Consider the following 10,053-nt stretch of genomic DNA (forward strand, 5'->3'; position numbering starts at 1 on the left):
GTCCAGGGAGTCAGTGTTGAGGAAGGCAAATGCAAAGACAGCATTAATTTCCAGAACAAGAATTTAATTTTACGGCACTGATGAGACCTTATTTGGAGAATTGTGAGCAGTCTTCAGCCTCTTACATAATCCAGCCAGATGTGCTTAATTTGGAGAGGGTTGATAGAAGGTTCGGGACAAGGATGTCAGCACCTCAATTGATCTATCTTGGGCCCAACATATTCATGCAAACAAGCAGGTGTAACGAGGCCATTCCCCGGGGTTTGGTTAGCTGCTGCTTTCCCTTTAAGCCTCAGACTGCCAATTATTGCCTGTAGCGTACTTTCCCGGAATGTCTGCTGTTAAATACCTGAGCACCATCCCAAACATCCATAGCTCTCTCGTTACAGAAGGGATTACAACGTCAGGAGTTTGAGAAACTCTGGTCTTTCATTGAAAACTCGCAAATGTTCGCTTGGAGCATTCTGACTTGTCTCATCGCCGCCTGGTGTGGAGGCTGCAACGCACAAGGTCGCCAGAGGCGGCAGTGGAGAGTAAACTCAACCAGCTCCATCACGGGAGCAACACTCCCCAGCATCGAGGACATCCTCAAGATGCGATACCTGGAGACGGCGGCATCCATCAATGAGGCCCAGCACCCCGGGACAAGCTCCCTGCTCATTACTACCAGCCCAGCGGGGAAGAGGCACAGGAGTCTGAAATCTCACGGATTCAGGAACCCCTGTTTCCCCTGCTCCATCATAATCTTGAATGGATGAGCACCAACTCGACATTTTTAGCGGCATTTAGCGTCTTTTTTTTTTTTGCATTTTACAAACCTTGTACATGAATCTTACAAATTTGAACCCCACTGATGCTTCAAAAGATCAAATCTCAGGTGGTATACGTCACAGAATATATAAAACAGACGGTGAATCCGGTGGAAAACACGCGATACAGGTGGACAGACACTTGACACGTTGGCCGTCATCAGTCCGGACACTGAGTACGGGAGTCGGAGGTCACGTTGCAGTTGTACATGTCGTCGGTGAGGCCGCACTTGGAGTACGGTGTTCAGTTTGGGTCGCCCTGCTGTACGGAAAGATGCCACCGAGCTGGAAAGACTGCAGAGGGAGATTTCCGAGGATGCTGCCGGGACACGAGGGACTGAGTTATGAAGCGAGATAAAGCGAATAGGTGTACTCTATTTCCCCAGGGATGGGGGTATCGAGAACATTAGCGCACAATATTGAGCTGAGAGGAGCTGAAAAGAGAAGAGGTAGAGGGAGTGGGAGTAGCTAAACGAAAGAATGGAATGGGGAGAGAGGGGTAGAGAGGGACTAGAGAAACGCGGGAGAGAATGTGAAGAGATGGGAGAAGAGTTGTGGGGAAAGGAGCCAGAAAGCAAGGAGAAATAAAATGGGGATGTAATAGGTGAGGTGGGAGGGGAGGAAGATGAGAGAGAGGGTGTAGAGGGACGACGGTAAAGGGATGGAGGAATGGTGAGTAAGAGTGAAATAGAAGGAAATCAGAGTATTGGGTTGGGGCGAGGGACAGAGAGGATACAGTACTGAGAGTTGGGAAAAGAGATCGGCGAGAAAGAGGGTGTTATCATTTGATTGAAGTCGGCCCCTCGAGCTGTTGACAGAGGTCCTGTATCTCTCCAGAAATATCCGGGTACAAAGGTGTAGGCTTCTCACAGATGAAACGGTGCTGATCGTTACTGCAACTCTGAAACCAACCGGATTTACATTCACTGCATTCGAACTTTCCACCGTTCATTTTGTACACGACATCAGAGGCCACTTTCCTGTTAATGAGGGGTAAACAAGTTCATAACGGACAACCCTGTGTCAGTCCCCAAAATCACTGAACACTCCCTTACCATTGACCTGTGGCAGACCCCAAAACATCTCCCACTATCCCACTGTCCCAGCACAGTCCTGTGTCGGTCACCAGAAAACTCTCACTGACCCACTCCCTCCCTTCAGCCCTGCGTCAGTTCCCATATTAATCCCTTTCCCCACCCTGTCCCCACAGACCGGTGTCAGACACCAGAATAATCACAGTACCCGATCTTCTCCCCACAGTCCCTTGCCATTCCCCAAATTACCCCCACAGCGCCACTCTCTCTCCAAGGTCCTTTGTCAGTCCCCAAAATACTCCCACTGTCTCACTGTCTGCCACAGGCCTGCTTTATACCGTAAAATAGTCAGTCTTCCCACTCTTAGACCGCAGACCTGTGTAAATCCCCAAAGTACACGCACTGTCTCACTCTCTCCGCACAGCCCAGTGTCGTTCCCCAAAATACTCGCACTTCCCACTCTCACCGCACAGACTTGTGCCAGTCCCCGACATAATCCCACTGCCCAACCATCTCCCTATAGACCTGTCAGAAACCAAAACACTCCCACTTCCCACTCTTTTCCCACAGACCTCTGTCAATGCCCAAATCAATCCCACTGATAAATTCTGTCTCCACAGATCTCTGTCAGTCCTAAAGTACTACCACTACCTTACCCTCCCCCACAACCTGTGTCAGTTCCCTAAAGAGCTCCGCATCTCCACTTTCTCCCCACGGCCCATTGCCTGTCACCAAAATAATCTCACTGCCCAACCTTCTGCATGCAGATTTGTGCCAATCACCAAAACACTCCCGCTTCCCACTCTCTCCCCACAGTCCACGTCAGTCCACAAATTCATTCAACTACACACACTCCACCGACAGCCTGTGTCGGGTTCCAAAATAATGCAATTGCCCACTCTCCCACCACAGACCTGGTCTCCCAAATTAATCTCAGTGCCGCATTCCATCCACACAGTGTTCCACTGACACATTTCCTCCCAACAGACCTCTTGTTACAAAGGTGGGCGTTAATGGCGGACCCAAATGCAAGACGAAGACACTGAAGTACTAGGAACAGGACCTGACTAGAGTAGGGACGTGACAGGGTGCAGACAAGGAGCAGGAACAAGAAGGCAGATTTGCGCTAGGACAGGGACAAAACAGGGAACCCGGATAAGGAACTATGCACTAGGAGACTGGGCTCGGGCTCCGAGCCAAAGTCTGGACAAGGACCCAGAACCCGGGTCTTGCCTCAGGCTCGGGCCCCAGAACCAGGCAAGGACATGACACGACTACAGGACAGAGACTGGGGTCTTGAAACTGAGCTAGGAGACAGGCTGGGGTCCTGAGGCTTGAGCTTGGAGACAGGCTAGGTTCACAGTGGAAGATGTCTGAAAGTGGAAGATTTCACAGTGGAAGATGTCTGCAGTACACCGGGCATTCAAGAGTGTGAGGGAACTGAAGTATGTGCAGTGAAAATGACGACTGAGTAGGTTCTGGGGAAGCTTAATTGAGCGTGGATAAATCTCCTGGACCTGAGGGAATGCACTCTCGGGTTCTGAAGGAAGTAGATGGAGAGACTGCTGAGGCATTAAGAATGATTTTTCAAGAATCGATAGATTCTGCAATTGTACCGGGTGACTGGAAAATTGCAAATGTTACTCCGCTATTTAAGAAGGGTGGGAGCCAGCAGGAAGGAAACTATAGACCTGCTGGGCTGACTACTGCAATTATTTGAGGAAATTACAAGCGGGGTAGACAAAGGCAATGCAATAGATGTGGCGTACTTGGATTTTTAGAAGGGCTTTGACAACTTACCGCTCATGAGGCTGCTTAGAAAGATAAGAGTCTTTTATATTACAGGGAATGCATTAGCGTGGTGGTGGTATTGGCAGGTCGGTAGAAAGCACAGAATGGTCGTTAATGGATTCTGTTCTTACTGACTGCAGGTTACCACTGGAGTTCCACAGGGGTCGGTGCTGGTACCGCTACTTTTTACGAAGTATGTCAATGACTGAGACTGCCGTATGAGTCTGTTAGTGGCTAAATTTGCCGATGATACAATGATAGCTCGTGGAGCGAGTTGTGTTGAGGAAACAGAGAGCCTGCAGAGAGTCTTAGACAGTTTAGGGGATGGACAAAGAAATGGCAAATGAATTACAATGTCGGAAAGTGTAGGGTCATGCACTTTGGTGGAAGAAATAATCAGGCAGGCTATGTTTTAGTTGGGGAGAAAATTCAGAATGCAAAAATGCAAAGGCACTTGGAAATCGTTGTGTGGTATACCCAAAAGATTAACTTCCAGGCTGAGTCGATTATGAAGAAGACGAATGCAAGGAGAGAGCGCGGGAGGGAGTCCCAGTGGGATTTACGTGTTGGTGTCATGGTGAATAGTTTGTCAGTGTCACGTTGAGCGGCGTGTCCGTGTCACTCTGGTGTTTTAAGTTCATGTTTCACTCCACACTGTTACTTCACGGTCTGACTCCTCCCGGAGTCCGTTCGACTCACCATTGATCGAGAGCCCGGCCAATATCGCGACGAGGATGGACGTAACCAGACAGAGTAGGCAGATCTTACGGTACGGTCTATTTCCGATGTTCTCTTTCGACTCCTGTTTCTGTACACCTGGAGACAGACCATTCATTGTGTGCGTGAATTCAGCCGTGAATCCCACTGGGACTCCCTTCCACCCACCATCTGCGCTCTTTCATTCCACCACTATCACCCCTCCCTTTCTCAGTCTAATCTACTTTCAGCCATCATCGCTGAGAGTCCAAATTCCTTGACTTTGCAGAGGCTGACAGGTGTCTGACGCATTCCAGAGATCAGTCAGATCTCCCCTGAGTCTCCTCCGCTACAAGGGAAGCAACCCAGGTGTCCGACCTCTCGTTGTAACACATGCCATCAAATCCTGGCAGGTTCTGTTTATTCGCTCTGGAGTCTGCCCAACGCCTTCCGATAATGTGGTGACCAGAACTGTAGACAATACACCTGATTCAGCCGAGCGAGTGATTTTCATAAAGTTGCAACTTAACTCCATGATATTTGTATTCAGTGCCCCGACTAATAAACGCAAGAATGCCTTAGGCCTTTTTAACCACCCCATAAAACTGTGCAGCCACGTTCAGGGAACTATGAACATGGACCCCAAGTTCCCTCTGCCCATCAACACTGTTTACGGTCTTGGCTTCAATCGTGTACCATTTCTTTCACTTGACCTACAACGTGCAACACTTAGGTTTGTCCGGGTTAAACTCCTTCTGACATTTCTCCAAGCCATATCTGTAACTGATCCATATCGCACTGAATTATTTGCCAGTCTTCTCCGCTCTCTACAACACCACCTCTCGCCGTAACATCTGCAAACCTACTGACCCACCCATCTACATTTTCATCCAGATCATTTGTAAACATCACAGACAGGAGAGGTCCCAGTTACAACCATAGATACAGATCACTTCATTGCAGTAGAACAAGGTAAATCAATAACAGAACGCAGAGTAAAGTGTCACAGTTACAGAGAGAGTGCAGTGCAGGCAGTCAGTAAGGTGCAAGGGGCCACGACGAGGTTGATCGTGAGGTCAGGAGTCCATCTGATCGTCCAGGGTCCGGAATGTTACCGATCGTGTACACGATATCTTGAAGTGGGAGGGAGAACAGCCAGACGTCCTGGTACATACTGGTACCAACGACATGGGTAGGAAAAGGGAGGAGGTCCTGAGAAAAGACTACAATCAGTTAGGAATGAAGATCACAGGACAAAGGAGCTGAAGTAGGCCAATCGGCCCATCGAGTCTGCTCCGGGGCTCTAACATGAGCCAAAATATTTTCCCATCTAGTTCCAATTTCAGGCTCTTCCCCCACATCCCTTGATACCCTGACAAATCAGATACCTACCATCTCTTCCTTAAACACCTTTCATGATCGGGCCACCACAGCTGTATGTGGCAACGGATTCTATAGGTCCAGGACCCCGTGGCTAAAACGTTTCTCCTCCTTTCTGTTTTAAATGGGTACGCTCTAATTCTAAGACTGTGGCCTCTTGTCCTGGACTCACCTCCCAAGGCAAACAAACTTTCCACATCTACTCTGTCCAACCCTTTCAACATTCGAAATGTTTCTATGATAACCCCTCTCATTCTTCTATACTCTAATGAATACAGTAGAACAGCCGACAGAAGCTTCTCATATTTTAGTCCCTGCATTCCGGGAATCATCGTCATGAATCTTTTCTGAACTCCCTCCAACATCAGTACATCCCTTCTCAGATTGTGGGCTCAAAACTGCACACAGTTTTCCAAATGAGGTCACACCAGTGCCCCATAGAGACTCATCAACACCTCCTTACTCTTACACACTATTCCTCTTGAAATGAATGCTAACATAGCATTTGCTTTCCTCAGAGCCGATCCAAGCTGGTGGTTAACCTTTAGGGTGTCCTGCAGGAGGATCCCCAAAACCCTTTGCACTTCCGATTTTTGATTTTTTTTCCCCATCTAAATAATAATCTGCCCGATTATTTCTTCTTCCAAAATGTACAGCCGTACATTTCTGTGGAAGAAAATATCAAGGCCTTACATTGTAATGGGCATTGAGGGGCTAATGATTTGTTTTAAAATGTGAATTCGAAGTTTACAATCATTTATCTGTAACTAATGTACTCTGTGTGACTGAAATGTGCCTCGCAACAGAGATATAAAAATAACTGCATCTGAACTTCTCTGTTCTTAGAATTTTTATATGTCTGCGGTTGAGCCAGCTGGCCTGAGAACCAACACTTAAGTGAACTGTTTTTGAGAACTAACTAAAGAACTAGATTCTGGAGAACTAACACTGAAGTGAAATGTATAGCTGCTCGGGGACATATTTTTGCTACTTCGCTATTCGGTAGCGTTCTTTGAAAATGCTAGACAAAAGTTCAAATAAGGAGTTATCTTTTCATACAATGTCCTGAGGCACGTGACCTTTACTTCTGTAAAAAAAAATCCAGCTAAGTGTCTCTTGTCACGTACCACTGATGTATAAATATGACTGAGTTTTCTTGTTTGAGGGAGCTCCAGGATCCCGCTTTTCGGTTCTAGGCTCCCCATGATATCATGTGACAAATAAAGAAATTTCTACGGCTCTCTCCCTCCGGGTCCGAGTATTCCTTTTCCGCGACAATTTCTCAACATAGTATCTCATCTGCCATTTCTTTGCCCACTCTCCAGAACTGACCATGTCCCTCTGTAACTTTTCCGTTTCTTCAACACTTCCTGCTCCTCCACCTATCTTGGTGTCATCCGTAAAATAGACACACCTGCGAAGATTATTACCACCACACACATCTAAACATATAACCATATATCAATTACAGCACGGTAAGAGGCCATCTCGACCCTTCTTGTCCGTGCCGAACGCTTACTCTCACCTAGTTCATCCAACATGCACTCAGCCCATAACCCTATATTCCTTTCCTGTCCATATACCTATCCATTTTACTTTTAATGGGAATATCGAACCTGCCTCTACCACTTGTACTGAAAGCTCGTTCCACACAGCCACCACTCCCTGAGTAAACAGGCTCCCCCTCGTGATAGCCCTAAACTTCTGCCCCCTAACTCTCAATTCATGTCCTCTTGTTTGATTCTCCCCTACTCCCCTACACAACCCTTCGATTGTGACTTGGCATGAACATTTAACATCATTTATTTTCACCCTCGCTCCTGAGATCCAGTACCTTCCTGACTTTCCCAATCCACGTTCATATTAAAATCCCCCATAATTATCTCCACAATTTCCTTCTGACACGTTTTTTTTCTTTTTCCAGCTGTAACTTGTAGTCCACTTCCCGGCTGCTGTTTGGAGACCTCTATATAACTGCTATTAATGTATTTTTACCCTTGCCATTTCTTAATTTCCCAAAGAAGCTGAGAAGCAGGGCCTCAAAGGTAGTAATCTCGCGATTACTTCCTGTGCCACGTGACAGTGAGTGTAGGAATCGAATGAGGTGGAGGATACATTAGTGGCTGAGGGATTGGAGCAGGGGACAGGGATTTAGACTTCTGGATCATAGGGAATTCTTCTGGGGTTGGTGTGACCTGTACAGAAATGAGGGGTTGCACTTGAATCCGAGGGGGACCAATATCCTGGCGGAAAGGTTTCCTAAGACTTTCTGGGAGAGTTTAAACTCGAATTTCGGGGGGTTAGCAACCAAACTGAAGAGACGGGGGAAAAGGGGGTTTGCTCACAAACAGAGAAAACTTGGAAACAGTGCGAAATGGAGGATAGGCAGATGATAGAGAAGGGACGCGTTCTGACCGATGGCTTGAGATGTGTCTAATTGAATGCGAGGAGTATTATGAATAAAGCGGAGGAGTTAGAGCGTGAATCAGCATTTGCTGCTACGATGTTGTGGCCATTTCACAGACTTGGATGGTTCAGGGGCAAGAATGGCTACTTCAAGTGCCAGGGTTTAGCTGTTTCAGAAACGGTAGGGAGGGAGAGAAAAATAAGTGGGTGCATGGCACTGTTGATCAAAGATAGTGTCACGGCTGCAGAAAAGCAGTAAGTCATGGAACAGTTATCAACGGAACCTCTGTGGGTGGAAGGTAGGAATAGGAAGGTGTCAATAACTCTACAGGATGTTTTGTTTTTATAGACCACCGAATAGTAACAGGGACATCGAGGAGCAGATATGAATGCAGGTTCTGGAAGGAGTAATAATAACAGGGTTGTTGTGGCTGGAGATTTTAATTTCCCAAATAATGATTGGCATCTCTCTAGAGTGAGATGTTTAGATGGCGCAGAGTTTGTTAGGTTCAGGAGGGTTTCTGGACACAATTTGTAGATAGGCCTACAAGAGGGGAGGCTGTACTTGATCTGCTATTGGGAAATAAACCGTATATTTTAATGTAGGAAGCTTTAAAGAAAGGCGGTAGAGCTCAGGGCATGAATCAACACAGTGAATTATGATATTATGACCATGCTTAAGTACTATTTGTAGGGGGAGCAAGCAGGACAGCACGGTATTTCGGGTTTCCCTATTTTCAGACGTGAGAAAGCGGAAGGAATTACAGGAGGAGTGCCATTACTGAGCAGAGAAAATGTCACCGCAGTGCACAGTCAGGACAGACAAGGGAACTCGTCTAAGTGAGGCATTATGACACCCTCTGATCATTAGCCACAACCCTCCAATCCGAATGTACTCCCTGAACCATGACTCTCTGCCTTCTGCGGGAGAGCCAATTCTGAATTCACATGGCCAAACTTCCCTGGGTCCCATGCCTGCTTAATTTCTGCATACACCTACCGTGTGGAATCTTGTCAAATTCCTTACTAAGGTCCATGCAGATCACATCCAGTGCACTACTCTCATCTATATGCCTGGTCACCTCCGCAAATAACTCTATCAGGCTTGACAGACACGATCTGCTTTTCCCAAAGCCACGCTTACTGTCCCTAATCAGACCATGATTCTCCAATTGCCCTTAAATCCTATCTGTAAGTATCTTTCCCAACAGTTTTCCAACGACAGACGTAAGGCTTACTGGTCTATAATGAACCGGACTATATTTACTAACTTTTTTGAACAAGGGGACAACATTCGCCTCCCTCTAATCCTCCGGTACCATTCCCGTGTACAACGAAGACATAAAGATCCTAGACAGAGGCTCAGCAATCTCTTTCCTCGCCTCATGGAGCAGCCTTGTGTGTATTCCATCAGGCCCCTGGAGTTTATCCGTCCTAGAACTCTAACACCTCCTCTCCTTTAATATCAACATGCACCTAAGCATGAACCTCACTCATACAGTCCTCACCCTCAACAAGTTCCCTCTCATTGCTGAATACCGAAGAGAAATATTCATTGAGGACCACGCTCACTTCCACAGCCTCCAGGCACATCTTCCCTCCTTTATCTCTAATCGGTCCTACCTTCACTCCTGTCATCCTTTTGTTCTTCACAAAACGGAAGAATGGCTTGGGGGTTTTCCTTTACCCGACTCGCCCCGGCCTTCTCATGCCTCTTTCTTGCTCTTCTTAGCCCCTTCTTAAGCACCTGCCTTGCAACCCTATATTACTCAATAGACCCATCTGATCCTTGGTTCCCAAACCTCATGTATGCTGCCTTCCTCAACCTGACTAGATGTTCCACTTCACTTTTTGCCCATGGTTCCTTCACCCTACCATTCTTATCTTACCTCGCCAGAACAAATTTATCCCTAACATCCTGCAAGAGAACCCAAAAC

This window comes from Mobula hypostoma, unplaced genomic scaffold (genome assembly GCF_963921235.1).
Source record: "Mobula hypostoma unplaced genomic scaffold, sMobHyp1.1 scaffold_36, whole genome shotgun sequence".
Lineage (NCBI taxonomy): Eukaryota > Metazoa > Chordata > Chondrichthyes > Myliobatiformes > Myliobatidae > Mobula > Mobula hypostoma.